The 27,357-nt window shown below is 33.7% G+C and overlaps 1 long non-coding RNA gene across 2 annotated transcripts in view; it reads right to left on the reverse strand.

Moving 5' to 3' along the window:
• LOC127561164 (uncharacterized) overlaps positions 1–22,041 on the reverse strand; it is a 33,028-nt gene extending 10,987 nt beyond the window's left edge. Inside the window, exon 1 of one of the 2 annotated variants that reach the window (XR_007953477.1) lies at positions 21,913–22,041. This is a non-coding gene — a long non-coding RNA (uncharacterized LOC127561164). Of the gene's footprint in view, positions 1–19,606; positions 19,663–21,912 lie in introns of those variants that run through there. The other variant, XR_007953483.1, reaches the window with a different exon arrangement.
• Between the last annotated feature and the right edge of the window lie 5,316 nt (positions 22,042–27,357).

The following is a 27,357-nucleotide window of genomic DNA, read 5'->3' on the forward strand; positions in this document are numbered from 1 at the left end:
TGACTCCTGGACGATCCATTTTGTGCTCACTCAACTCTTATTAATGGAGGGTGTACCATTGTCTCCTGGATATCATATGTGTAAGCAAGCACCTCAGAGATAGGATTTTTAAAAATGAGTTTTGGGATATTCCTTTATTCTTCAATTTACAAACATTTATTGAGAATCTAGATAGGGAAAAGAATCTGAGACTTGAAGACAGAGGAAATGAATTCAAGTACTGATTGTGTCAACTTCCTAACTTTTAAAATGTCACATATTGCTTTTTGAGCCTCTCTTTCCTCATGTGTAAAATAGGGTTAGATAATCCCTTCCAAGTCTAAATGTCTGATCCTCCATGCAAGGCCTGTTGTTGAATGCTTAGGGAGATACAAAGTTGATTTAAGATACAGTCCTCTTTAAATTTATAATCAAAAAACAATTCAAATTTATAATCTAATAGATTAGAAAAATTAGGAAATATTTCAATAATGTATATTACTATTAGGAGATAAACTCCCATTGAATAACGTGAAAGTAACAAGTAACAATAACAATATTAATAAATTTTATATAGCACTTTATAGCATTAAATATAATACTAATAAACATTTATATAATACTTTAAGGATTGCAACATGTTTTTCAAATATTATCTCATTGATCCTCACAATTACCTTATGCTATTATCCCGATTTTTCAGAGCTGAGGCAGACAGAAGTGATTTGTCCAGGATCACAGAGATAGTAGCATCTGAAAGTGGATTCAGATTCAAGTCTTCTTGTCTCTATATCCAACATATCGGCTAGAGACAAAATTGAAATATAAGTGAAATTGAGGCAGTGGATAGAAGACTAGCCCTGAACTCCAGAGAACCTGATTTCAAGTCTGACCTCAGACGCTTATCACTGCCTAGCTGTGTGACCTTGAGCAAGTCACTTGACCCCAATTGCCTCAGCAAAATATATACATATATATATATAATATATGCATATATGTATATATATACACACATATATGTGACGTTTGTCTTTTTAAAAAAGCATGCCCCCATACTCTTTTTTTTTTCTTCTCTTCCCCTTAAAGTATCCAATTTATTTCTGCTTTTCTACTCTCTCTCCTGTTCTACCCCTTGCCCCATGAAATACATTAAAATCTCCTCTCAGGAAAGGCACTTTGTATCATTCATGTACAAGTGAATTTAAGTAACGATTTCTTTCTCATAAAGAATATTATGTTGAGATTTCTATCATTTAGTACAAAGTGAATGGCTCCATACCCTGTTTAAGGAATTTCTTATATCAGAAAAGGCCAGGGGTGGGAAGAAGAAAGAAAGATTGGGAGGCAGAGTAGCTTACCTACACTATGTATCCATAACATGGTCCCTATTTATCTATTTAACTAAATAGTCAAGCTCTAAGTAATATTAAGTTGACAAAGATTGGTTTGCCCCACTATGTTCTCTCCCTTCATGTGCCCCTCCCCCAAGACACACATCTCATCTCTCTCACTTCCCAAATGTGTACCCTAGTATTAGCTATACATTCACAGGAGTATCCCCTGGGCTACACATATTCCTTGGATACCCCAATACTGTCTTCCCTCCTGCCCATTTAATAGTATTTGTCCTCCCTATCCCTCCCCAGCTTTATGATCAGTGTACAAAGTCAATCTGTGTGAATGGGAAAGAACTAATTACAGAAAATACTCCTGCCCCAAAACAGTATTAAATTGTACTAATTAAAAATGCTAGGACAAGCTGGTAGGAAAGCTTGACTTCACATTGCTTTGATATTCTCCTCCCCACAGGACTAACCCTGGCAACCAATGCCAATCTAATCCAACCTCCCTTACTGAGCATCCCCATGTTAAAGCAGACTCACTTCTGTTAGAAGAAGTACCATCTTTAGACTGATGCTAAAGGTAATGACATGGTTTTTCCTGGCCCACTGTAGTGGAAAAATAGACTTCATTTCCATTTTTTTCCCTAGCCAAGGCTCCACCTGGCTTCAGCAAAGCACGTCATGGCTGCTGTGGTTGGTCTCACATCACTGCACTGCCAAGATGTGGTTCACCAGCTAGCAATACCTGAAAGGTGACCCACCCGTAGAAATATTATTCTGCCTCATCTACTTCTTTTGTTCTTTGTAGCCTGACCTTGATTCACCTGCCTCTTTATTACCACAAAATGGCATTCTCCTTCCTTTTTATTGCTCTCTGGAATTTTCCTTTATTATGATAAAATAATATTGTAATGCATCTGTGAGCTCATCAATGCAGTACTTTCTCCAGGAATGCAGAGTATACCCTATTCTGTCCTGTCAGTCCAGTTTCACCCTCATCAATGCCCTCCCATGAATTCAATATTGAAGCACTACTCAATTTGCTGGTAGCCATTCTCTTTTCTCTTTATATTGCACGGATATCACAGAAACATGCCAACTTACAATCAAATATTGTTCATTCTCACTATGTGACTGACCCCAATTTTTCCTCAGTCACATATTTCAGTGATGGCATATGCTACACCAATAATTCTTAAATGTAGTCTGAGGATTTCAGGGTGTCTCTGAGACCCTTCTAGGGATATCATTATAATACAAAGAAGTTATCTGCCTATAAAAATACTCCTTTTTCCCCCAAATTTACTTCTTTGTGAAGCTGTATTTTCCTCATATACTGCAACCAAAACAACATATCACAACAAATTAAATCCAGAAACAGATATAAGAAACTAGCTGTCTTCTATTAATCCAGACATTAAAGAGATTTGCAAAAATATGTAAAGCACTAATTTCTTTCATTTTGGAAAATGGAGCTTTTTTAATAAAAATGTTCTATGTTATTGTATAATGAAGTTATCAAATTTATTTTAATTAATAGATCAATCAATAAATTAATATTTTATATTTTGATGTTTAATACAATAAATATCAATAAATATAACAATATTGTATTATGTAGCAAATATAAAATATTTATTTGGGATCCTCAATAAGTTTTAAGATTATAAAAGGGTACTAAGATAAAAAATTTTGATAACCACTGCCCTCTGCCTGGGAATTCTGTGCTTGTAATGTATTACAGACTATTTGCATCTATCATAAGGCTTTTCATAGCTCTAGAGACGATCTTGAATTTCAGTTCTTCAGAGACTGTAGTATTCCATGATTCCATCATTTAATATTGCCAGAAAGACAGATTAATATTAAATATATATTTAAATCTAAATTACTATTGGTGAAGATTAAAACAACTCAGCTACTACCTCACACCCTTTGGATTAACTAATAATACAAAAAAAGAAAATGATAAATGTTGGAGAAGAAGTGGGGAAATTAAAACACTACTGTACTATTGGTGAAGTTGTATACTGATTCAAACATTCTGGAGAACAATATGGAACTATGCCCAAAAGACTATAAAACCATGCAAAACCCTTTGACCAAGCAATATCACTACTAGTTCTGTATCCCAAAGAGATTTAAAAAAAAAAGAAAAAGAAAAGAAAAAGAAAAAGGACCTATGTGTACAAAAAATAATAATAATAATACTTATAGCAGCCTTTTTAGTGGCAGCAAAGAAGTGGAAATTGAGATGTCCATCAATTGGGGAAAGGCTGAACAAACAGTTGCATATGTTTGTGAGGAATACTATTGTTCTTTAAGAAATGATGGGCAGGATGCTCTTAGAAAAACATGGAAAAAATATGAATTGATGCAAACTGAGATAAGTAGAACCAGGAGAACACTGTACAAAGAAACAGCAATATTGTATGATGATTGTCTATGAATAGTTTAGCTATTCTCAGCAATGCAAAGATCCAAGACAATCCGTAGGACTTATGATTGAAAAGTGCTAGCCGTCTCCAGAGAAAGAACTGGTAGAGCCTGAACATAGCTCATAGATACTTTTTATTTTATTTTTCTTAGGGAGGGTTTTTGAGCTGTATTTTCTTTCACAGAATGAGTTAAATGAAAATGAGCTTTGAATGACTATACCCATATAATCTTTGTCAAATTGCTTGCCTTCTCAATTGGGGGTGTGGAGAAGAAAGAGAGAATTTGGAACTCAAAATTTGGGGGGGAAAGAATTTTTTTTCTAAATGGTATTCTATTTTTCCAAATACATGTAAAGATAATTTTCAACATTTATTTCTGTAAGATATGACCCAAACTTTTTCTCCCTCCCTTCCTTACATCCCTCTTGCCCAAAAGAGCAAGCAATCTGATATAGGTTACACATGTACAAGCCTTTTAAACACATTTCCTTACTTGTCATGTTGTGCAAAAAAAAAAAAAAAAAAAAAAAAAAAAAAAAAAGACCAAAATGGAAAAAAAAAAAAAAACACAAAAAAGAAAAAGCAAACAAATCAAAAAAGTGAAAATACTATTCTTCAATTCACACCTAGTCTCTGGATGCAGATATACCATCCCATCCTAAATTTATTGGAATTGTCTTGGATTACCATATTGCTGAGAAGCAATAAGTTATCATAGTTGTTCAACATGTAATCTTGCTGTCTTTGTATACAATGTTCTGGTTCTGCTCATTTCATTCAGCAACAATTCATGAAAGTTTTTCCAGGCTTTTCTGAAATCAGTCTGCTCATCATTTCTTACAGTACAATAATATTCCATCACATTCATATATCATAACTTAAGTCATTTACCAATTGAAGGTCATCCACTCCTTGCCACTACAAAAAAGTTATGACAAACATTTTTGCACATTTAAGTACTTTTCCCTTATTATAATGTTTTTGGAATACAGATCTAGTACTAGTACTGCTAGATCAATGGGTATGAACAATTTTATGGGCATAGTTCCAAATTGCTCTCCAGAATGATTGAATCAGTTCACAGCTCTACCAACAAAGTATTAATGTCACAGTTTCCCCACATCTCCCCCCAATATTTATCATCATCTTTTCCTGTTATCTTAACCAATTGAATAGGGATGAAATGGTACTCCAGAGTTGTGATAATTTGCATCTCTAATCAATAGTGATTTGGAGAATTTTTTTTAATGTGACTACTTTAATTTCTTCATCTGAAAATTGCCTATTCATATCCTTTGACTATCAATTGAGGAATGACTTGTACTTTTATAAATTTGACTCTGTTCTCTATATACTTTAGAAACGAGGCCTTTATCAGAAACATGGGCTGGCTGTAAAAATTGTTTCTCAGCTTTCTACTACCTCTGTAATTCCAGCTGCACTGGTTTTTGATTTAATGTAATCAAAATTATCCATTTTAAATTCCTCTTTTCTTCAAAGATCTGACAGGAAGACTATCCCTTGCTCTCCTAATTTTCTTGTAGTATCACCATTTATATCTAAATCTTGAACTCATCAGTATATGATGTAAGATGTTGGTATATGCCTAATTTCTGTTGCACTATTTGTCAATTTTCCCCTCATTTTTTGTAAAATACTGAGTTCTTATCCCAGAAGCTGAAGTCTCTGGGTTTATCAAATAGTAGATAAAATCACTGACTATTGCATCTTGTGTACCTAACTTACTTCATTGATCCACTACTCTATTTCTTAGCCAGTACCAAATGGAAAGAGGGATGATAAAATTGTTTTTATATGTAATTGTGGGGAAATAAAATATTAAAGTCTTTTTAATAATGATTTAGAGCATTTTCCCATATAAATACAAATAGCTTTTTCTTTTTCTGAAAACTGCCTATTCATACCTTTTGATCATTTGTCAATCGAGAAATCATTTTAATTTTTATAAATTCTCTATAAATTTGATAAATGAGACTTTTGTCAGATATTTGTTACAGAAAATTTGTTCCATTTTTTTACTTTCCTTACATGATTTGTGCAAAACACATTTTTCATTTCTTATTATCAAAATTATCTATTTTGTATTTTATAATGTTCTCTATATTATCTTTGATACTGAATTCTTTTCTTATACATAGATATGAAAGATAAAGTATTCCATGCTCTCTTAATTTGATATTTAATTTCATCTAATAATATTACCCTTTATTTATAAATTATATACTCATTTTTACCTTTTCTTGGTGAACAGAGTAAGATGTTAGTTTATACCTAATTGCTGCCATATTGTTTTCCAGTCTTCCCAGCAGTTCTTGTCAAATAATAAGTTTTTGTACCAAATTATTTGCTCTTTGGGTTTATCATATGCTAATTATGATGGTCATTTAGTATAAGGTAATTTGTACCCAGTCTATTTCACTAATCCATCAGTCTGTTTCTTAGTCAGCACAGGTTATATTTGCTATATTACTTTATAATATAGTTTGAGATCTGATACCTACATCACCACCTTTAATATTTCTTTTTCCACTGACTCCCTTGATATTCATGAGCTTTTGTTCTTCTAGACAAATTATTGTTTTTTAGTTCTATAAAATAATTTTTAATATTTGATTGGAATGGCACTGAATAAATAGATCAACTTAGAGAGAAATGTCATTTTTATAATATTGGTTAATGAGCAATTAATATTTTTCCAATTGTTTAAATTTGACTTGAGTAAAATGTGTTTTATAATTATGTTAATAAAGTTCCTGCCTTTGTTTTAGCAAGTAGACTTTCAAGTATTTTCTATTGTCTACAGTTATTTTAAATGGAATTTCTATTTCTATATCTTGCTGCTGGACTTTGTTGCTAATATTTAGGAATGCTGATGATTTATGTGGGTTTATTTTGTATTCTCCAACTTTGCTAAAGTTATTAATAATTTCAAGTAGTTTTTTTGTATTGATTCTCTGGGATTTCCTAAATATAACATATCATCTGCAAAGAGAATAGTTTTTTTTTCTTATTGCCTATTCTAATTTTTTCATTTTTTTCTTCTCTTATTGATATAGCTAACATTTCTAGTATAATATTTGCTAATAGAGTTGATAATGGGCAACTTCACTTCATCTCTGAAGATGGAGAAGCTAGTTTATCTGCATTACAGATATTGTTTGTTGATGATTTTAAATAAATATTACTTATCATTTTAAGGTAAGCTCCATTAATTCCCATGCTCTCCAATGTTTTTGATGGAAATGGGTGCTGTACTTTATCAAAGGCTTCTTCTATTTAAATAATCATATGATTTCTGTTGGTTTGGTTATTGATGTGGTCAATTATGCTAATAGTTTTCCTAATAGTGAAGTAGCCTATTCCTGGTTTAAATCCTACGTGATAATAATGTATTATAGTTGTAATATTTTGCTACGATATTTTTGCTAATATTTTATTTAAAATTTTGCATCAATATTATTAAGAAAATTGATCTATAATTTTCTTTCTCAATTTTGGTTCTTCCTGTTTTGAGTATCAGTACCATATCAGGAAGGAGTTATAAGACTCCTTTTTCACCTATTTTTCTAAATAGTTTATACAATATTGGGATCAATCTTTTACATATTTCACAGAATGCATTTGTAAATCCCATTTGATTTTTAGGATTTTTTCTTAAGGATCTCATTGATAGCTTGTTCAATTTCTTTTTCTACGATTGGATTATGTAGGTATTTTATTTTATCTTCTGTTCATCTCAATAATTTATATTTGTATAGATATCCATCCCTTTCCTTGAGATTGTCAAATTTATTGGCATATAATTAGGCAAATAACTCATTTTTATTAAAAAAATTTTTTTTATTTTCAAAACATAAGCATGGATAATTTTTTAACATTGACCCTTACAAAACCTTGTGTTTCAAATTTTTCCCTTCTTTCCCCTCAACCCCTCCTCAGATGACAAGTAATCCAAAACATGTTAACCATGTTAAAATATATGTTAAATCCAATATATGCGTACATTTTATACAGTAATTTTGCTGCTCAAGAAAAATCAGATCAAAAAGGAAAAAAATGAAAAAAGAACACAAAATGCAAGCAAACAATAACAAAAAGAGTGAAAATGCTATGCTATGATCCATACTCAGTTCTTACAGTCCTCTCTCTAGGTGTCGATGGCTCTCTTCATCACAAGATCATTGGAAATGGCCTCAATCATCTCATTGTTGGAAAGAGTCACATCCATCAGAATTGATCATTGTATAATCTTCTTGTTGCCATGTATAATGATCTCCTGATTCTGCTTATTTCACCTAGCAGCAAATAACTCCTAAAAAGTATCTAGCTTACCTCTTCATTGGTGGCAAATTCATCCCTTTCATTTCTGATACTAGTAATTTGGTTTTTTAATTAAATTAACCAATTAATAGGAATGGGTAATGTATTTTGTCAAATGTTTTTTTCTGCATCTATTAAAATAATCATATTATTTCTGTTAGTTTGGCTATTGATATGGCCGATTATGGTAATAGTTTTGATATTAAACCAGTCCTGCATTTCTGGTATAAATACCACTTGGTCATTATGTGTTATCCTGGTGATAAATTGTTGTAATCTCTTTGCTAATATTTTATTTAAAATGTCCGCATCAATATTCATGAGGGAAATTGGTCAGTAATTTTATTTCTCTATTTTGGCCCTCCCTGGCTTAGATGTCAACACCACATCTGTGTAATAAAAGGAATTTGGTTTATATATTATTTGGATTAATTGTTCTTTAAATATTTGTTAGAATTTACTTTTAATTCCATTGGTCCTGGAAATTTTTTCTTAGGAAGTTCATTAATGTCTTATTTTATTTCTTTTTCTAAAATGGGACTATTTAAGTAATTTATTTCCTCATTTTTTAATCTGGACAATCTATATTTTTCTAAGTATTCATCCCATTTCACCTAGATTATAAGATTTATTGGCATAAAATTGAGCAAAATAGCTCCTGATTATTGTTTTAATTTCCTCTTTATTGGTGGGAAATTCACCCTTTTCATTTTTGATAGTGGTAATTTGGTTTTCTTCTTTCCTTTTTTAAATCAAATTAACCAAAGATTAGTTTTGTTTTGTTTTTTTCATAAACTCAATTCTTTAGTTTTGTTTATTAATTCAACATTTTTCTTACTTTCAATTTTATTAATCTCTCCTTGATTTTCAGAATTTCTAAATTGATATTTAATTGATGGTTTTTAATTTGTCCTTTTTCTAACTTTTTTAGTTGCATGCCTAGTTCATTGATCTTTTCTTTCTCTATTTTATTTATGTAAGCATCTAAAGATATGAAATTTCTCCTAAGAGCTTCTTTGGCTACACCCAACAAATTTCGGTATATTGTCTCATTATTATCATTCTCTTGGATGAAATTATCAATTGTTTCTATGATTTGTTGTTTGACCCATTCATTATGATTGGATTATTTAGTTTTCAATTAATTTTTGGTCTATCTATCCATGGTCCTTTATTACATGTAATTTTTATTGCATCATGATCTGAAAAGTATGCATTTAATATTTCTGCCTTTCTGCATTTGATTGTGAAGTTTTTGTGCCCTGATTATTTATATGTCATTTACTACTGAGAAAAAATATATATTTCTTTCTATCCTCATTCAGATTTCTCCAAAGGTCTATCATACTTAACTTTTCTAAAATTCTATTCACCTCCTTAACTTCTTGTTTGTTTTGTGGTTACATTTATCTAGTTCTTGATAGAGGGAGATTGAGATCCCCCTCTAGTATAGTTTTGCTTTCTATTTCTTCTTGCAACTCACTTAACTTTTCCTCTAGAAATCTGCATGCTATACCATTTGATGCACATATGTTTTGTATTGATATTACTTCATTATTTATGGTACCTTTAAATAAGATGTATTTTCTTCCCTTATCTCTTTTAATTTGACCTATTTTTGATTTTACTTGATCTGAGATTAGGGTCTTTCTTCTAACTTTCATTGAGCTTCAAGGTTTAGCTGCTTACTTTCTCTAGATGATAGGTTTATCTTTTGCCTTGTACTAGGCATTGAGGCCTCCTTGTTGACCTTCCCTTTTGGTCTTCCCTGGGTGTGGGATTTAGCTGCTGATGTGCTCCAGAAGTGGGGGGTTCTGCTGCTGGGTTGCTATTAAAATAGGGCCTCCCTGTTGATGAGTCCCAGGGATAGGGTTTAGCTTTTGGTTAGCTCTCAGGATAAGAGTTTCACTACTGGTCAGCAATGGGGTCAAGGATAGCCTAGTGTGCTAGGGGTGGGTTCATTGACATGCAAGATTGCTGTGCTGTACAGAATGCTTCATTTACCTAGGGGGCTTCTGGTTTCTAGGAGAGTAGACTTCATTGGTGGAATGCCCCAGATTCAGAGCCTTGCTGAAGTCCTCCTGCTATGAAGCTGCTTTTGGACCTCACTCCCATGCAATGAGACAAAACTTTTCCTATCAGGTTGATTAGCTGCTTCCCTGTTTCTAGATAAATTCTGAAGTGGTTTTCTAATTGTTTAGAGGGGACTTTGGAAGTGCTTCAGAGGGTTCCTTCTTCACTGTCATCTTAGTACAGAAATCTGCAATAATCTTTGAATAATAATGACTTCCATTTTTATGGTACCCTAAGGTTTGCATAGCCCTTTACAAAAAGTACTTCATTTTATCTTCATGACAACTTTAGGAAGTGACCACTATTATTTCCTCCATTTTACATATAAAGAAACTGAAATCAATTACTTACCTAAGGTCATACAATAATAAGATGGTTGGGAGGGGGCAGGGAGAGCAACAAGGTGATACAATACATAGAACTCCAGTCCTGGAATTAGGAAGATCTAAATTCAAAAGCATCCTCATACATTTAATAGCTATGTGACCTGAGAAAATCATTTAATCTCTATTTACTCCAGTTTTCTCAACTGTTAAATGGGAATAATAATAACACCTAAAATAATAATTCTTAGGGATAGCAATAACTCCCAGAATTGTTGTCAGGATCTAATAAGGTGATTTTTGTAAAGTGCTTAACACAGTGCCTGGCACATAATAAATACCATATAAATGCTAGCTATTTCTAGTAATAAGTGCCAAAGCAGTATTTGAACTCAAATCTTTCTGATTACAGATTCAACACTCTATCCACTATGCCTTCTAACTGCGTACTCATTTATCTGATCCTATAAGCAAGGTTTGGTGAGGGCTGGATGCTAAATCCTTTCATTTTAAAGAAACTTTCTGCTTCAGCTATTGTGGGGCCAGTTTCTAGTCCCTTCTTTGAATCAATGAGATTTATTTTCTCATTAGTAATACATTTTGGACTGAAGTCCAAAATGATCAGTTGGGTCACTTTCTCTCTCAGAGAAGCCAAAAAAATATTTTCAGCTTCTTCTGAGAAGATATTCCTTCTCTCTTTTAAAGGACAAAAGAAGCTCCCTTTCCTAAATCTCACTCCATTGATGGATTTTCATGGGTTTCCTTCTTGTAATTAATATAAAGTGGGGAATAAATTCATCAGAAGTAACAATAGGAAACAAGCATTGGACCTATGATTTCATTAGAATAAGGAACCCTCTACAAATCCAAGCCACTATCTCAAATACAGTTTATAATCTTGTAGAGTCACCTAGCTCAATGGTGTCAAACTCAAACAGAAATAAGACAATGACTTTTTAGAAAACCACATATGTTTATATAGTTCTCTTTTTTATTAATCCATCAACATATTAAAATCAATTAAGAACTACATTTTAATCTGGTTGAGACTGTACTCAGGTGTTGTAGGCTTCGTGGAGCTTATGGTCTAGAGGTTTGACACCTCTGACGGAAAAAACAAAATAATAAGTGAACTGTACAAATTGAGTTTACTTCAGAGGAAATAAAATGAACTTTCCCCCATTATTCTGTCTTCTTCCAGTAGAGAAGAACAGAAATTGGATAGTTTGGGCAGCTAATAGAGAGTTGTTAACCTCTCTCCCTGTTTCACCCAAAATAGAAAAGGAAATTATAAGGAGGTTGGTGTGTTAGGGTGGGTCAGGAAAGGGTTCAAAAGTTTCTCCAGCATACATCACTGCTCTGATTATTTCTGTCTTACAACAATAGTCAAGAAGAGTCTCAGGGCAAAGACCCACAGAGGAAGTGTATCTACTAGTGGGATTCATCACTCAGACCCATTTCAGTCTGATCACATCCTTCCTGTAAGTGTTCTTTTTTATTCTTCTCTAAACTTCCTGGAAGCTTTTCTCCCAACATTACCAAACTTGTGAGTTTTTTTTTTTAAACAAAATCCAGTGTCTATATAGCAATGTCCAGAGCTCAGGTAATGAATGTAAATATGTGTGTGTGTGTGTGTGTGTGTGTGTGCATATATATATATATATGTGCATATATACCCACATGTATATAATAATAGCATTTTAGTGATGCTTTAAGATTAGCAAAGTGTTTTATAAATATTATTTCATTTTATCCTCCTTACAACTCTGTTAGTAGTTAATACTGTTCTCATTTTAGAGATTTAAAAAAATGAAAATTTTAGAGATTTAAAAAAATGAAAACAGGAGACATGTTAAAGAATTTGCCCCATCTACTTAGTAAGTGTCTAAAGGCATGAAACATAAAAACTTCTTCACAAATAAAATTAATGCACCTAGGATGAGAAGGGAAGTGGAGAAAAAATATCTTGATGTGAATTTCTCAGAAACGGATGTATATTGCATGGAAATATATATATACAGTTCTTAAAAGAAGAACCACAAATTATTCACAACCAATGAAAGAATCCAGATCATTAGTAATAAGAAAAATGCAAATTAGCAAAAAATAAAAGATGAATGTGATGAATACATAAATATCTATATGGATTGATGCAGAATAAAGTAAGCAGAGTCAAGATAACAATATCCACCATAACAACTATAATGTATATGGAAAGAACAACCAAATATTAAAAATTAAAAGATAATACAAGAAAATAATAAAGAACAAGCAGAACTCAAATGAAAACCTATGAGAAGAAACCAACCCCAAACTCACCCCTTCATGTAAGTAAGAAGTCCATAAATGTTACGCATGATTACACTCTGTCACTGTAGTAATCAATTGCACTTCCCTCTCTACCCCCACTTCTTTTTTTTTTTTTTGGTCATAAAAATATTATTTGCTATGTGGGAGGACTCTTTGGAAAGAAAAAAAAGATACTGGGGATAACTGTAATCATATGAAATTCAGTAACTTTAAAAAATGCAGATTTAATAGAAAATCTTATCTAACCATCTCATTGCCAGAGAGGTTGCAATGTGCTCAGAAACACTTAGAAAGTTAGTGACACAATAAAAATATAAATCATATCTCTTAATTCACAGTCAAATGTTCTCTCCCTTCCATCCACTCCCATTTCCAGGCCACAACTCCATTAACTGTTTTTCATTGATTACTATGATAGTCTTGTGGAATAGATGGATCAAAGGGAATCTAAATCTCTAGATCTGCCTCCTTTGACAGGTGAAAAACCGAAGGTGCAGGGGGAAAATAGTTAAGCCCTGATTGATGTGAATAATAAACTCCCTGAAATAATTAGTTGTATTTAAATTTGCACTGTTTGAAATTAGAATTATAAAGAAAATGGTCATTAGTTCCAGCCAAATAGAAATATGCAGTACAAATTCAAGCAATAGGATCACTTCAAGGTATTCATAATTCTCACTAATCAAGACCTGTGTAATTTGTTCAAGGTCAAAGAGCTGAGGACTAACAATCAGCAAGTTAAAATCTTAGGAATACCAAAGAGAGAGGAAAAGAAAAGACAAAGCTGGATAGGTTATATAGATATCATATTTAATAATTTAAATTAAAATAATAATGTAAAAAAACAAATTAAAGTTATGCAGCTGAGAAAAGCATCAACTCAAAATTTATATGGCACAAAATATATTGACTTTGGCCTCAATTATAGTTTATTATTGATCAAATGTAATTTTCTACATTAGGACTGGGATTCAAGGTATCTCAGTGATTCCTAGTGTAACTTTGCCAAAATATTTTACAAAGTTTTATAGATTTTACTTGGCTATGTTCAATAATAATAATTATAATATTAATGGTAGTAGCCTGCATTTGTACTGCATTTTGTAGTTGTAAAATTCACCGACTTTTTTTTTATCTTAATGACTCTATAAAGTGAATATTACTATATAATTATCTCTCTTTTTATATGTGAGGAAATTAAGATGTAAGAGATGTTAAGTGATTTGTTCAGGGTCATACAGCAAAGAAGTGGATAACTTAGGCCCTCTAATCCCCAAATTAGTGCTGTCTCTGCCATATCTTTCTACATTCTCTATGAAATAGCATTGTGAGAATTGGAGATCCAGTAAAAGTATATACAAATCATTTTCTTCATTAAATCTGGAGCAGGAAGGGACTTAATACCTATTCTAATGATATCAAATTCAAATAGAAAAGGATACAGATGAAAGCCACAAATTAAGATTTTATGTATCTTTATTTATTTTGTTAAACATTTCCAATTACATTTTTATTTGGTTCTGATGAAGCTGCAAAGTATTGTAGCTGAGTTTGACACTTCTAATCTAGTCCAACCCATACCTGAACAGGAAACCCCTTGGCAATGTAGATTCTGTTTGCAAGTTTCCAATAAGTTTATTTTTTTTTATTTTATTTTATTTAATAATAACTTTATATTGACAGAATCCATGCCAGGGTAATTTTTTACAACATTATCCCTTGCACTCCAATAAGTTTAAATCTGCATCCTTGTTGACTTCTGTTTACTGGGGGTCAAGTAAATCATAGCTTATCTTCTTTCCTTAAACATTCGTATAGGTGCTTGAAAGTAGGCATCATATCATCCCTGAGAACCCACCCAAGTCCTTCATAGTCTTTATTAACTGTGCCTTCCCTCTGATTTATACTAAGGAAGCAATTGGATGCTCTGAAAACAATAGGAAAGCTTTCAGACTTCCTGGGGCATGTATCCAGGTTATAGCAAAGAACCACCCCAAACTTATAAAACCTGATGAATGCTTAGCATTTCTGGTGACTCATATAAGATCAAATGATACTGCCAGAAGCAATCTAGAAAGCATTTCTAAGGATTACTAAATCTTGGGTAAGAAATTGAACACCTTCAGGGGCTAGGTGGTGATTCCATCACTGCTGCTGATGGAAAGTCAGGCAAGAAGAGAAAGACAGGTTTAGGAAGTTATTTAAGAAGCTGATGTCTGAGAAGCAGATTCGTTTTTCTCTCCCATCTCTCCTACATTCCAAGAAAAGTATTAATAGGACATTTGGGAGACAAAAGCTTCTTGGCCAGAGATGGAGCACAGTGAAAAAGAGCTGGTAAGAATGTTCTTGCCTGTAATCAAGTCCACAAGGTCCTTAAACAAAAAAAAAAAAAAAAAAAAAAAAAAAAGGAAGAAAGAGAAAAATAAGTAAATCCACAAACTAGATGCCATAGACAGTACCTACAAGGTAGAAAAAAAGAGGAGTAACAGAGGCATTTCACAGGAAACAAAATCCAAAAAAGGAATCAATTAAAACAAAAATGCATGGCTGCAGATGACAATACACAATTTGAACAAGAGTTCCTAATACAAAAAGGAAAATATGACTACAGAGGTATTACCTAGTCCTAATGAAATGGGAGCTATGCCTTGATTGTGACTCTAGGTCTCAATGAAATAATACAATACAGTTCCAAAATTGGATGGGATAGCCTCAAATATGAAAAAAAAATCCATTTTTCAATAGATAAGGATATAAACAGTTCTCAAAAGAACTGCAAACTATTAATAATTTCATGAAAGTTCCAAATAACAATAAGAGAAATATATATCAAAACAAATCTTAAGTCTTACTTTCTACTCAGCAAATTGGCAACAATGATAAAGGGTAGGAACAATAAATGTTAGACTGTGAAAAGAGAATCACATTTATATACCATTAGCAGGACTATGAATGAATTCAACCATTTTGGAAAGCAATTTGGAATTTTGCAAAAAAAAAAATTGACTAAAATTTCCATATTATTTGACCCAAAAATCCCATTGATTTTTTATCAATAGGATTTATCAATATATGCTAACAAGGTCAATGACAAAAGGAAAGGTATCATATATACCTATATTAGCACTTTTGTAATGAAAAAAGAACCAAAAACAAAGCAATTAAACATCAATTGTAGAATTGCTAAATAAAATATGGTCTCTGAATGTAATTCTGCTGTAAGAAATAATGAATATGATGAATGCAAAGAAGTATGAAAATACTGCATGAACTGATGCGAAATTATAACAAAAATAAAAAAGGGAGATGCAATGAAAAATGTAGATGAGGTAAAAAAAAATCAATAAAATATATTTTAAAAAGATACTCATTTGATGAAATTCAGGAATGAAAAATGGGATGGAGGGCAATATAGAAAGCAATATGGAGCCCATGTAAACAAGAATCAAAGGAGGCAAAAACAAAAGCTATAATGTCATCAGATCTTATGAGATACTACCTGGACAGAAAGAAGAAATAAATAATGAATTCAAGAAGCAAATCACAAGCCCAATAGAGACACTTCAATTATCTAGATATTTGTTAGAACTCTCTCTCTTATCTTAATGGTAATTATAATTTTTGAAATTAGAGAAACTAGCAAAAGGAACTTCTGTCCTATACCTGATTCTCCTTGATGGAGAGAAATGCTAGAGTAGAAATGATATAAACCTTGACTCTTTGGTTATATAATTTGTGATAGAGAAAAGAACAATGAATGAAATGAATGAAAGACTAAAATAACATAGAAAGAAGAGAGAATCATGGAAAAGAAGGTGATCAACAGTATCAAAGGCCATGGAGAGATTATGATGAAAATTGAGAAAAGACTATTGAATTTGACATTTAAGAGATAGTTGGTAACTTTGGGAAAAGTAGTTTGGGTGGAATGAGGAATTCGGAAACCAGACCACAGAGAGTTAAGAAGAGAGGAAGTAGAGGTATCTATTATAAATGGCCTTCTCAAGAAGTTTAGCCATAAAAGACAGGAGACATGTGGGATAATAGAAAAGATAGATGGATTAAGTGAGGGTGTTTGAGGATGAGAGAAATATGGATATGTTTGTAGATAGAAAGGCAACAGTTGACAGAAAAAAGATTGAAGATAAGTGAGAGAGTGGGATTGATAAAGGAGGAAAATTTCTGAGAAGATGGAATGGAATCAGATCACCTATACATGTGGACAGATTAGCTTTAGAAGGAAAAATACCACCTCATCTCGTAAACTAAGATGAAAAAGGAGATCATGGAAGAAACCATTTAGGTGATATAAGATAAAGAAGGGCTTTCAGCGAATGACCTCAATTTTTTCAGTAAAATATCAGCCAAGATTTTGGGGAGGGGTTTGTTTTTATTTTTTAAATTTTTGGCAAGGGGAGGAAGAGAGAGGAGCCATAGAAAATTTGGATAGGGATGAAAAGGTTTGTAAGAAACTTGTAGTGTTTGCGATAGTGCATAAATAAGGAATTTGTAAAAGATCAAGCATATGAACATTCTTGTATGTTTAACTTAGATAGGGGTGAGAAGTGGGTCATGGGAAATAAGTGAATTCAGGAACTGGGAGGATAGGGTGTTTGAGGGAATATGTATGTTGAAGTCTCCTAGGGGCAGGAAAAAATACTGTAAACTAAGTACTGAAGTCATCAAAAAAGGAAAGGAAGTGTCATCAGAACCAGAGGAAAAACATTGTTTTGATAAAGACATTATTGCAAAGAACTTAGGTGATCAATATAATGACCAACTTATAACTCCAGAAAGCTAATGAGGAAACCATGCTACTCATCATGTCCTTACAAAGGGGTAATGGATTCAAAGGGCAAAATTAGACATCCATGTTTGTACAAAGCAAGTGGTGTGGATTTGTTTTGCATGTCTATGCTTATTTCTTACAGGGTGTTTCCCTTCTTATTTGAGTAATAAGAAGTAGTTAGTAATGAGATTGTCAAAGAAACAAAAAGAAAAGGAAAGAAAAGGAAGGAAAGGGAAGGAAAAGGAAAGTGAAAGGAGGAGAAGGGAGGAGAAAGGAGACAGAGAAGAGGAGAGGAGAGCAGAAAAGAGAATAGAAAGTAAAGGAGAGGATGGGACAGGATAATATAGAAGAGGAGGGAAGAGGAAAGCAAAAGAGATGAGAGGAGAAGAGAGGAGAGCAAAAGAAGAGGAGACCAAAGAAGAAAAGATGAGAGGAAAGAGGAGAGAAAAAGAGAGGAAAAGAGAGGAGAGGAGGGGACAGGAGAGGTGAGAAGAGAGGTAAGGGGAGGGGAGAGGAAAGGGGAGAAAAAGGTCATTGGAGAATTTTTGCATAAAGTGCATTAAAAAAAGAAGGAAATTCTAAAGGAAAGTCTACTTTGAAAGCAAAATTGATTTTTTAAAAATCTTTTTTCTAAAAAGATTTGGATAAATATTCATTATTTTATACATAATCCATTTCCATTCTATTTTTTGTATAGAAATATTATTTGGGGATGTTTGTTAAATTCAGAATGAAAAATAGACTTTTTTTTTAAAGAGTCAAGAATCACACGATGATGAAATTTAGAGCTAAAAAAAGACTTGTAATCTGACTTTTTTATAGATGAACTATTTGAGACTTATGTGGGAAAGCCAAAACCATGGTTTTAAGTCCAAATCAAGAGTTACTTCTCAAGTACTATGCCGCTTCTGGATCCTTCCTTGAGGTTCGTTGGAAGACCCCAAATATGAAGACAAAATTCTGTAAGGGCTTTTATAACCTCCGGAATGGCAGCAATTAAACTCCTATACTTCTTTTCTATTTGTTTCATGTCAATGTTGTAATTTTAACAGTTTAACATGAAGAAGATCTCATGATATTGGGTCATACTTCCCCTTAGTTTAAAATATCCTTTAAGCTAGAGCTTTCAATGACATCCTTATTCTCCAATAGCAAAATCTGACATCTTTTTAATATTTCATTGTTTTCATCCATCCTTTCCATTCATCTTTCCACTACAGTAAAATTTGCCTCTGATTAACTCTTATATATAGTGCTTTTTTCTCTTCTAGAAAAAAAATTATTTGCTGATGCCCTTGTAAAAATCACTGGACTGATGAGTCAGAGGAGAATGGCCAGATATAGAAAATCAGTAAAAAAAATTTGAAAATGTTAAAGCAATTCATCTTAAATAATCTTGGAAAACAAGGAATATAGAAAAAGAGATTACTTCACAGCTCATAATGGATAATCATAAACGATTTTACTTCAAATATACAATATATCACTGAATACAAACTAGTTCCTTACTTGTATTTGCTCACTAAATCAATTGGGAATAAATTCAAGGTAAAAGCTAAAAGGACATAGTAATTTCAGAGGACATTGAAAAGTAGTTGGTATTAGAGAGGTATAAAAGACATTGTATAATGAAGTCAAAGGAAGGAGAATGGGTGTCTGAATTTTAATACAGCATATAATCTTCTCTTTGCTTTTATTTTAACTGGAGGGCTGACACACAAAATTCACCAGATATCAGTTGACATGTTTGTTAATACATATCAATTTCACTTAAATCAGTGGAGTGAAGTGGGGAAAGAGGATCCCTTTCCCTATGTCTTTTTTCTGCTCTTGATGATAGGGTTTTCTCTCCTCCTCCAGGAATTGAACACTCTGCTAATTAAGGTTTATTAGTAGCCCCTACTACTTCTCAATTCTGGAACCTAAATGCATCTCATTTGGTAATAAGTCCAATATGACTCTTCTTTGTTCTAAAATGTTATTCTTACATTAAAATAATGATTCCATTACCTTGAGCTCTTCAGGGCAGGTATTTTTTCTTTGCTTTGGGAGAATCTCCAAGCAGTGTTGCCTATGCCAAAGGCATATTATAAGTATTAAATAATAATAATCGTATATTATACAATATTCTTTTACAATTCACTTTTATTTTGAGTTGTTGATAATTTCCTTTCCCAGAAAAATTTCTTAGAGATAACTCTTGCCTTTTGAAATTCAGGCTAAGGTTCTGATTTTTGGTCATCACATACAAGTTGTATGTCAATATATAATCAATCACACACTCCTGGATATCTGAAAAATAAGACTTAAGTCAGAGGGATGTTGAGGAAAAAAGGCTGGAATTTGAATCATATGACCTGGGTTTGAATTTGGTCTTTTCCATTCATTGTATATCCTTTTACAAGCTCTTCAAACTCTTGACCTCAATTTCATCATTTACAAAAACAGGCATATTGGATTAAGTGACCTTTAAGGTCCCTTCTAGATCTAGATCCACCATCTTGAGTCTTGCTCCTATTTTCTTTAATCCCATCAGATGATCTTTTTTCCAAAAGTAGGTGTTAAAAAGGAAATTTATGGAAAGAGAGGGAACAGAAAAATAATTTATAGAGTGGACATCACCAGGGAAGAAAAGATTCATAGAAATGGGAGTTGAGGTCACAAGAAGATGAATTCCATCTATTTGATAATCCAAGGGTGATGGCAATCTTTTGGCTCTCAAGATACCATCAGGAAACCAATCTATGATAAGCATTTCCTAAGTATTTACTTGTGTATCATTTTAGGTGCTAGAGATTCAGAAATAGAAATGAAATCCATCTCTCTTCAGATGATTCTTAAATCTATTTATCCAGACCTAACCTCTTTGCTGTCCTCCAATATCACATCACCAATTGACTAATAGACATCTCAAGTTAGGTATTTTATACCCATCTCAAACTCAATTTATCTAACACTAATATCATTAGCTTTATTACCAAATCATCCTCACTTCAAAATTTCCCTGTTATGATTGAGATACCACCATCCTTCCAGTCACCTAGGCATGCAACATCAAAATTATCTTTGATTCCTCATCCAAACACAGCCAATCTGTTGCCAAAATATGTCATTTCTACTTTCATAATTTCTCTCATATCTTTCCCCTTCTTTCCACTTACAAATCCTGAACCCTAATGAAGGCTTTCATCACCTCTCACCTAGACTATTCAAGTAGTTTGGCTGATATCCCTGAAAGACTCTCCTCACTCCAATTCATTCTTCATGGCAGCTACTAAACTGCTCATGTTCTTCTAGTGGTGAATTCCTCCTCTATTTTAAAGAGATATCTAAGTTCACTTTCATTCCCTTCCTGATTTTGTAGCTTTTGGACTTCAAAATTGCGTCCCACCCTGGTTATCTTCATTCAATATTTCAGTGGTGTTTACCCTTGTTACAATGTAAGCTCTTCGAAAACAGGGACTATCCTTTTCACTTATATTTTGATCTCCAGAACAGGACCCAGTGCCTGATGCACTGTGAGCTTAATAAATGCTTCTTCATTTCCTCCCTCTTCTCTTTAACCAAAATGGCCCATAGCTAGGGTTTTCTGAGTTGCTCCTAGAAAATAAGAACCTATGAATGGCCCATGTGAAAGTGAGAAGTGGAACTAAATCAAGATCTCAAGCTGATGGGATGGGACCTCAAGAGGAGGCAATCAGGTGACAAAATAATGTCAAGGAAATTAAAGATATTGTAATAATAGAGGTGAGTGCCATAAGACCCCTACCAGATAATGAATCATTTTCAATCACTGGCAGGTAGTCTATAGATGGTCAAGGAGATTTGTTGAGTTAATAAGTAATATCTTTATCTGTCTACTTCTGCAAATTCAGGATCCAGATTATCACAGAGAGTGAGCTGAGGCTTGATTTAAAAAAATATAGCTCTTGACATAAGAAATTAATAAAATTTGGTCCCAAAATAATTGGGAGAATGCATTGGGAGGAAAGATGGGATAGACCTAGTCTGATTTATCCAGGACAAAGAGGAATCCTTCCTCTTATGCCAAAAGAGAATTATAAACAATTCCAAATTGTCAACAATATTTATGAATATCTCCCCCCCTTTTCGAACAGTTTCCATAAAGAAGAAACCACTTCTGGGGAAGCATGACTGACAGTTTTCACTGCCTGTCTCCCTTCGTTCCTTTCTTCTCTGCCACTGCACTAATCCCATAGTTGCCACCATTACTGGAGACCCAAATTCTTCCCAGTTTTGTGCCACTGAACAGCTCTTCACCAAATCCAAACCCTGTTTCCAAGATCCATACTTACCATTCATCCTTTCCACCCAGAGGCTCTTCCCCCATACCTAGGTACCATTCCCTAAATCCTCTGGAATTCTACTCAGTCTGTTTTGGCCAATGTAAGAGATGGGGAGAAGGAGAAAGGGGGGAAGGGAGAGGGAGGCCCTGCCCCTACTGCCTAAAGATCTAAGTTGGAACATAGAATTAATTTTTCCATGGAAACACCATTAGATATGGTGGTTATAGTCTATAGAATTTCTTCTACAGAACTCAAGTTCAGCTACATTATAGGTTAAGTAGGCTTTTGTGGGTTGGTATGGGAACCTAACCACCATGTTTAACTTTGTTTCTGTGGGGAAAATATGATCTGAGTTTCAAACTGATTTACAAATAACTTTAGGAAAACAATTCATCCATATAGTAAGTTAAAGACTGTCTGTCTCTATTAAAATAAACTGTCTTTCTTGGCTTGGGGATTTTACCATTCAAAACTAAGTGAATAAGGGGAGGAAAAAGAAAGCAAAGCCATAGACTCTGATGTCCATCAACACTGAGCATGCATTGTGTTAATGCTTTCACTAAAGGGTGTTACAAATAAAAGTAATATGATTGCCTTGAGGTTGCCTCAGAAGCTAAGAGGTCTACCTAAAAGATAAAGTCTAGAGTTCTTAAGCATTTAAAACTGTCTATTGAATGGCTCATAACTAAATTTCCAACCATATCTTCTCTATTATTCTAAAAGAATCCAGACAAACAAATCTATTCATTCATTATTTCCTGTAAGCAATCTAGCAATGTCTACTTCATAATTTTGCTTATAGAACGTTCCCAACCAGTACTTCCTTCTTCTTCCTTTCCTCTTATCTATGTCCTAACCCTCCTTCATTTAATACTTCGACCATACAACCCCCCAAGGCTGACAAAACTTTTCCAGCTGTCCTAGGCCTCAGTGCTTACTGCCTCATTTGAACTCTTATATTATTACTCATTTGGCCATTAGCATAAGTTTACTTTGGTTTGGTTTGGTATAATAAACATACACACACACACACACATACATGCATACATGCACACACACACACACATACATTCTTTCAATTAAATTATAAACTCCAATAAAGCAAGAATGATTCCTAATTTATCAATATTTCAGCTTCCAGTTTATGGAAGACTCTGGACATTTTTAATGGTTCTCAAATCCAATAAATACTAAAAGTCTTAAAATAAAATATTTTTAAAACTTAGTTTCTCTCTTTCCCCCTCCTTAACCCTGCATTCTGCTTCTCCCATCTGCCCCAAATGCCCCTTCCTAGTTCATTCATCAATCCCTGAGTCATCAGGGTGCTAAAGAAATTCTGACAGGGCAGAATAGTTTTTCAAGAGAATGTAACTCACTCTAATTGTATCTGAGAAATACTTTTCTATAGCTTTCTAGCCCCCGTACCTAGTACAAAATTCTCAACAGAGCAGGAACTGGTCATAAATGTTTCTTGTGGATGATAATAATCACAGAAAGCAGTTGGCTAAAGTGGAAAGGTCTCAGAAGAAAGAGCCCTGATTCCAGTTGTTTGACTTTGATCAAGTTGTGGTTTGTCCTTCATTCTGAAAGAGGACCATGACATCAGGGAAGTGATGCCATGATATGTAAATAAATTGTATTTAAGTGAGGGTAGACTGTGCAAGGTCACCTGTCTAACTTTCCCTTCCAGAGCCATCTGAATCCAGTGACAAGATATAGAGATGGACCTGGATGAAATGGGAGACCTTGGCCTTTTTAAGCTAACTTAAGAGATCTCAGTTGACTGAGGTCACACCCATTCAATGATGAAGAGTAGGTAGCATCTGATGCAAAGAATCTCTTACTTTACTTAGTTTCAAAAAATCTAAATAAATAAATAAAGGATATGGATCTTAGCTTCTTCCTGTGTAAATTTGAGAGACTGAACCACATGTTCTCAAAGTTTTCATTTAGTTCCAAATTCTATATATTTTTATTAACTGTTATGTAGTCCTATTTTTCCATATTTTTTACTTATGGAGTTGATAAAAAAAGAAGAAAGAAAGAAAGAGAGAGAGAGAGAGAGAGAGAGAGAAAGGAAAGCAGGAAGGCAGAAAGAGAGAGAGAAAGAAAGAAAGAAAGAAAGAAAGAAAGAAAGAAAGAAAGAAAGAAAGAAAGAAAGAAAGAAAAAGAGAAAGGGAGAGAGGGAGGAAGGAAGGAAGGAAGGAAGAAAGGAAGGAAGGAAGGAAGGAAGGAAGGAAGGAAGGAAGGAAGGAAGGAAGGAAGGAAGGAAGGAAGGATGAATGGGGAGACAGAGAGAGAGAGAACCAAAGACAGTGGGAATCAGTGTGTTGTAAACAAAAAAAGGCTTAGTTTGGATTTGACTCCTGGATCTGCCACTTATGTAACTCTAAACCAATATCTTTTTTTTAACCCTCAATTTCCTTATCTATAAATAAGGAGGTAGGCCTTGAAGTATCTTTGATAAAGTATTCCTTTTGGAGATACTCTGTCTTTCCCAAATTCTCAATGTCCTCCTAGGGCCAAGGCATGGAAAATGGAGACAAAGACTCCCATCACAACATACTCCATACCTACTGGTAGTTTCCTTGTAGCTATAACTAGTAAAAATTTAAAGAAGTGATTATATACTTCTTTTAGGGGTAACAGAATCAGAAAGAAGTTGGACAACTGCCTTCTCATGGACATCAGGAATCCAGGTAGCATAGTGGCTAGTGACAGTAGAAACACCCAGTACCTAAAATATTTGGTCTAGAATGAAGTTTTTTTTAATGGCTTTACAACCCCATATGAGGGACACATAACTGAATGTGGGGGAGGAAAAATTATGATTTATTATCAGTAAATGTTTGGTTTGTGTAATTCTTTTATGTACATATGTGCTTGAGGTTTCATAAAATTTTCTCAAATCAAAAGTGGTCACAAGTAAGAAATCCTGTTCTAGAATATATAGAATATGAAGACTGGAAGTTGCTTAGAGATCATCAAATTCGTCACTCTAATATTATAAGTAAAACAAATTGAAGCCCATAGAGATAGATAGATGGTTCTCCTAGTAGGAGCAGTACAGGGAATTGATTAGTGACAGTCTCAGGCATAGTCCATATTTCTTCCTTGCAGGATGCTTCCAACAGAAGAGATGAGAGCACAAAGACAAATGGGAGTTTCAGATAACCCTCAACAACAAAGGAAAACATGGTTAGATTGCTTAATTGGGATAGCAAAGATAAGCAGCATCCAAAACATGCCAGAAGCTGGGTATGAGAAAAGTTCCCATGTTTACCTTGCTTCCTAGAGGTAGTTTAAAGGTCTTTATTGATTTTAGCAACATAACAAAAATGTCTGCCCATCAAAACCTCCTAAGAAATATTACTAGGAGATTGTTCAGAATAGGAAAATAAACACAAACTAATTATACCCTGAGAGGGTGAGTTCTTTTAGGGACTATTGCCTTTCTCCCAATAGTCCCCAACATAATACATCTTATGTGTGAATCCCCTATAAGGGTTATCCTTGATGGAAAATAATGAGGTGCCTTCCTTCATCCTCATACAAATTTCTCTCCTTAGATTTATATTGGAGGAAAATAAGAAAACATAATCTGTTTTCAGGAACACAATCATTAGTAAGTCCAAACATATACAAATCTGCCTTTTGGAAAAGGGACATAAGTGAATGACTGCTAAATTTATGATTTCATAAGTATAGAGATCTCCCAACATGAAAACTTCTACCACCCATATAAATTGTCCACTCATTTTTAACTTATAATCTTAGAAGACATGGGCATAATTTTGTTCTTACCATTTAAACTCTAGGCAAGTCATTTAAACTCTCCAAGTCTCAGTTTCCTTATATGTAAACATTTGCTAGATGACTTCTGAAGTCTCTTTCAGTTCTAAATTTACAAATCTATGATCCAGGGACCACAAAGAAGCTATGACATTCATGGACAGTTAACATTTGTCATAGAAAGAATTTAAAACTGGATTTTCCTGAATGCAAGAGCAGCCCTCTATCCACAAATAATTCCAACTACTTCCCCATGTCACTATCCCCACAACCAATAGTCATTAGGCAGGCAGTATAGTACGGGGAAAGATCACTGAATCTACCACTAGAAAGCCCAATTATGCCACTATATAACTGTAAAACTTAGATAAATCATTTTGACTCTCTGGATCTCTATTGCCTCTTCTGTAAAATAAGTGTATTAAATTAAGATCCTTTCTAGTTCCAAATTTTAAACAGTAATTCTTGATCCTGACCCTAATTTAATTTTTAAAATGTGAAACCTGGACAGTATACCGGTGTCATGCCAGGAAACTGAATCACTTCCATTTGAATCATCTCAGGAAGATTCTAGAAATCATCTGGCAAGATAAGCTACTAGACACTGAGTGTTTAGCTAAACTGTCAGGCATTCAAACTCTACTGCAGAGAGCACAACTCCATAAGGCTGGCCACATTGTCCAAATGCTAAATGAATGCTTGCCAAAAACATCATATTATGGAGAACTCACGCAGGACAAATTCTCACAAGGTGATCAGAAAAAGCAATACAAGGAATCTTTTAAGAACTTTAGAATTTATTGTATGACATGGGAAACACTTGCACAGGACCGCCCAGAGTAACATGCCCTCATCAGAAAAAGTACTATGCTCTGTGAGCAAAAAATGAATTAGCCCTTTAAAAAAAAGCCCCAAATTAGAGAAGCCACTCCAAATGTTCATGTGGATTATTTGTGTCCTCTCTGTGGCAGAACATTCTGAGGTCATATTGGGAAAATCAGTCACAGTGGGGCACACTGTAACTCAACTCTAACAGTGATGTCATTTTAGTTCTTTTCAAGAATGAAAGACAGCAAGAAGGTTATTAGCTCAAAGTGAGATAGTACCATAAGAACAATATAAACAAAAAATTATTAAACTCATATCTTCTACGTGCCAAACACTGCACCAAATGCTTTATTTAATATTATCTCATTTTATCCCCGTAAAATCTAGGGAGGTAGGTTCTATCATTTCCCCCATTTTATACTTAAGGAAACTGAGGCAGACAAGGTAAGGGACTTTCTCAGAGTCACACAGCTAGGAAGTTGAACTCAAGTGTTCCCAAATCCAGGTCCAGTGCTCTATCCAATGCAATACAAGTCTACCTATAGTTCAGGAGCACCCTCTTCCTCTACATACCACATCTGTGGGAAGAATGGGAATATGCTTAATAGTAGAAAAATGAGGGACAACATATGTGGTCTAAGCAACTCACAAGTTTGGCACTGAAGAACCCCAATGTCCTTTCATTTCTTATTGTCTCCGAAGTGCTGTTTACTCTGAGCAGAGCATCTTTGATGAACAAGTCTCTCAGCTAGGCTTCCTGGTCTTTTTCTCTTAGAAGCTCAATTCCTGGAGATGGCCAAGCTTAATTCTCATTAGCCTCACAAAACTCTTTTA

Source organism: Antechinus flavipes, chromosome 1, assembly GCF_016432865.1.
Source record: "Antechinus flavipes isolate AdamAnt ecotype Samford, QLD, Australia chromosome 1, AdamAnt_v2, whole genome shotgun sequence".
In the NCBI taxonomy this organism is placed as follows: Eukaryota; Metazoa; Chordata; class Mammalia; order Dasyuromorphia; family Dasyuridae; genus Antechinus; species Antechinus flavipes.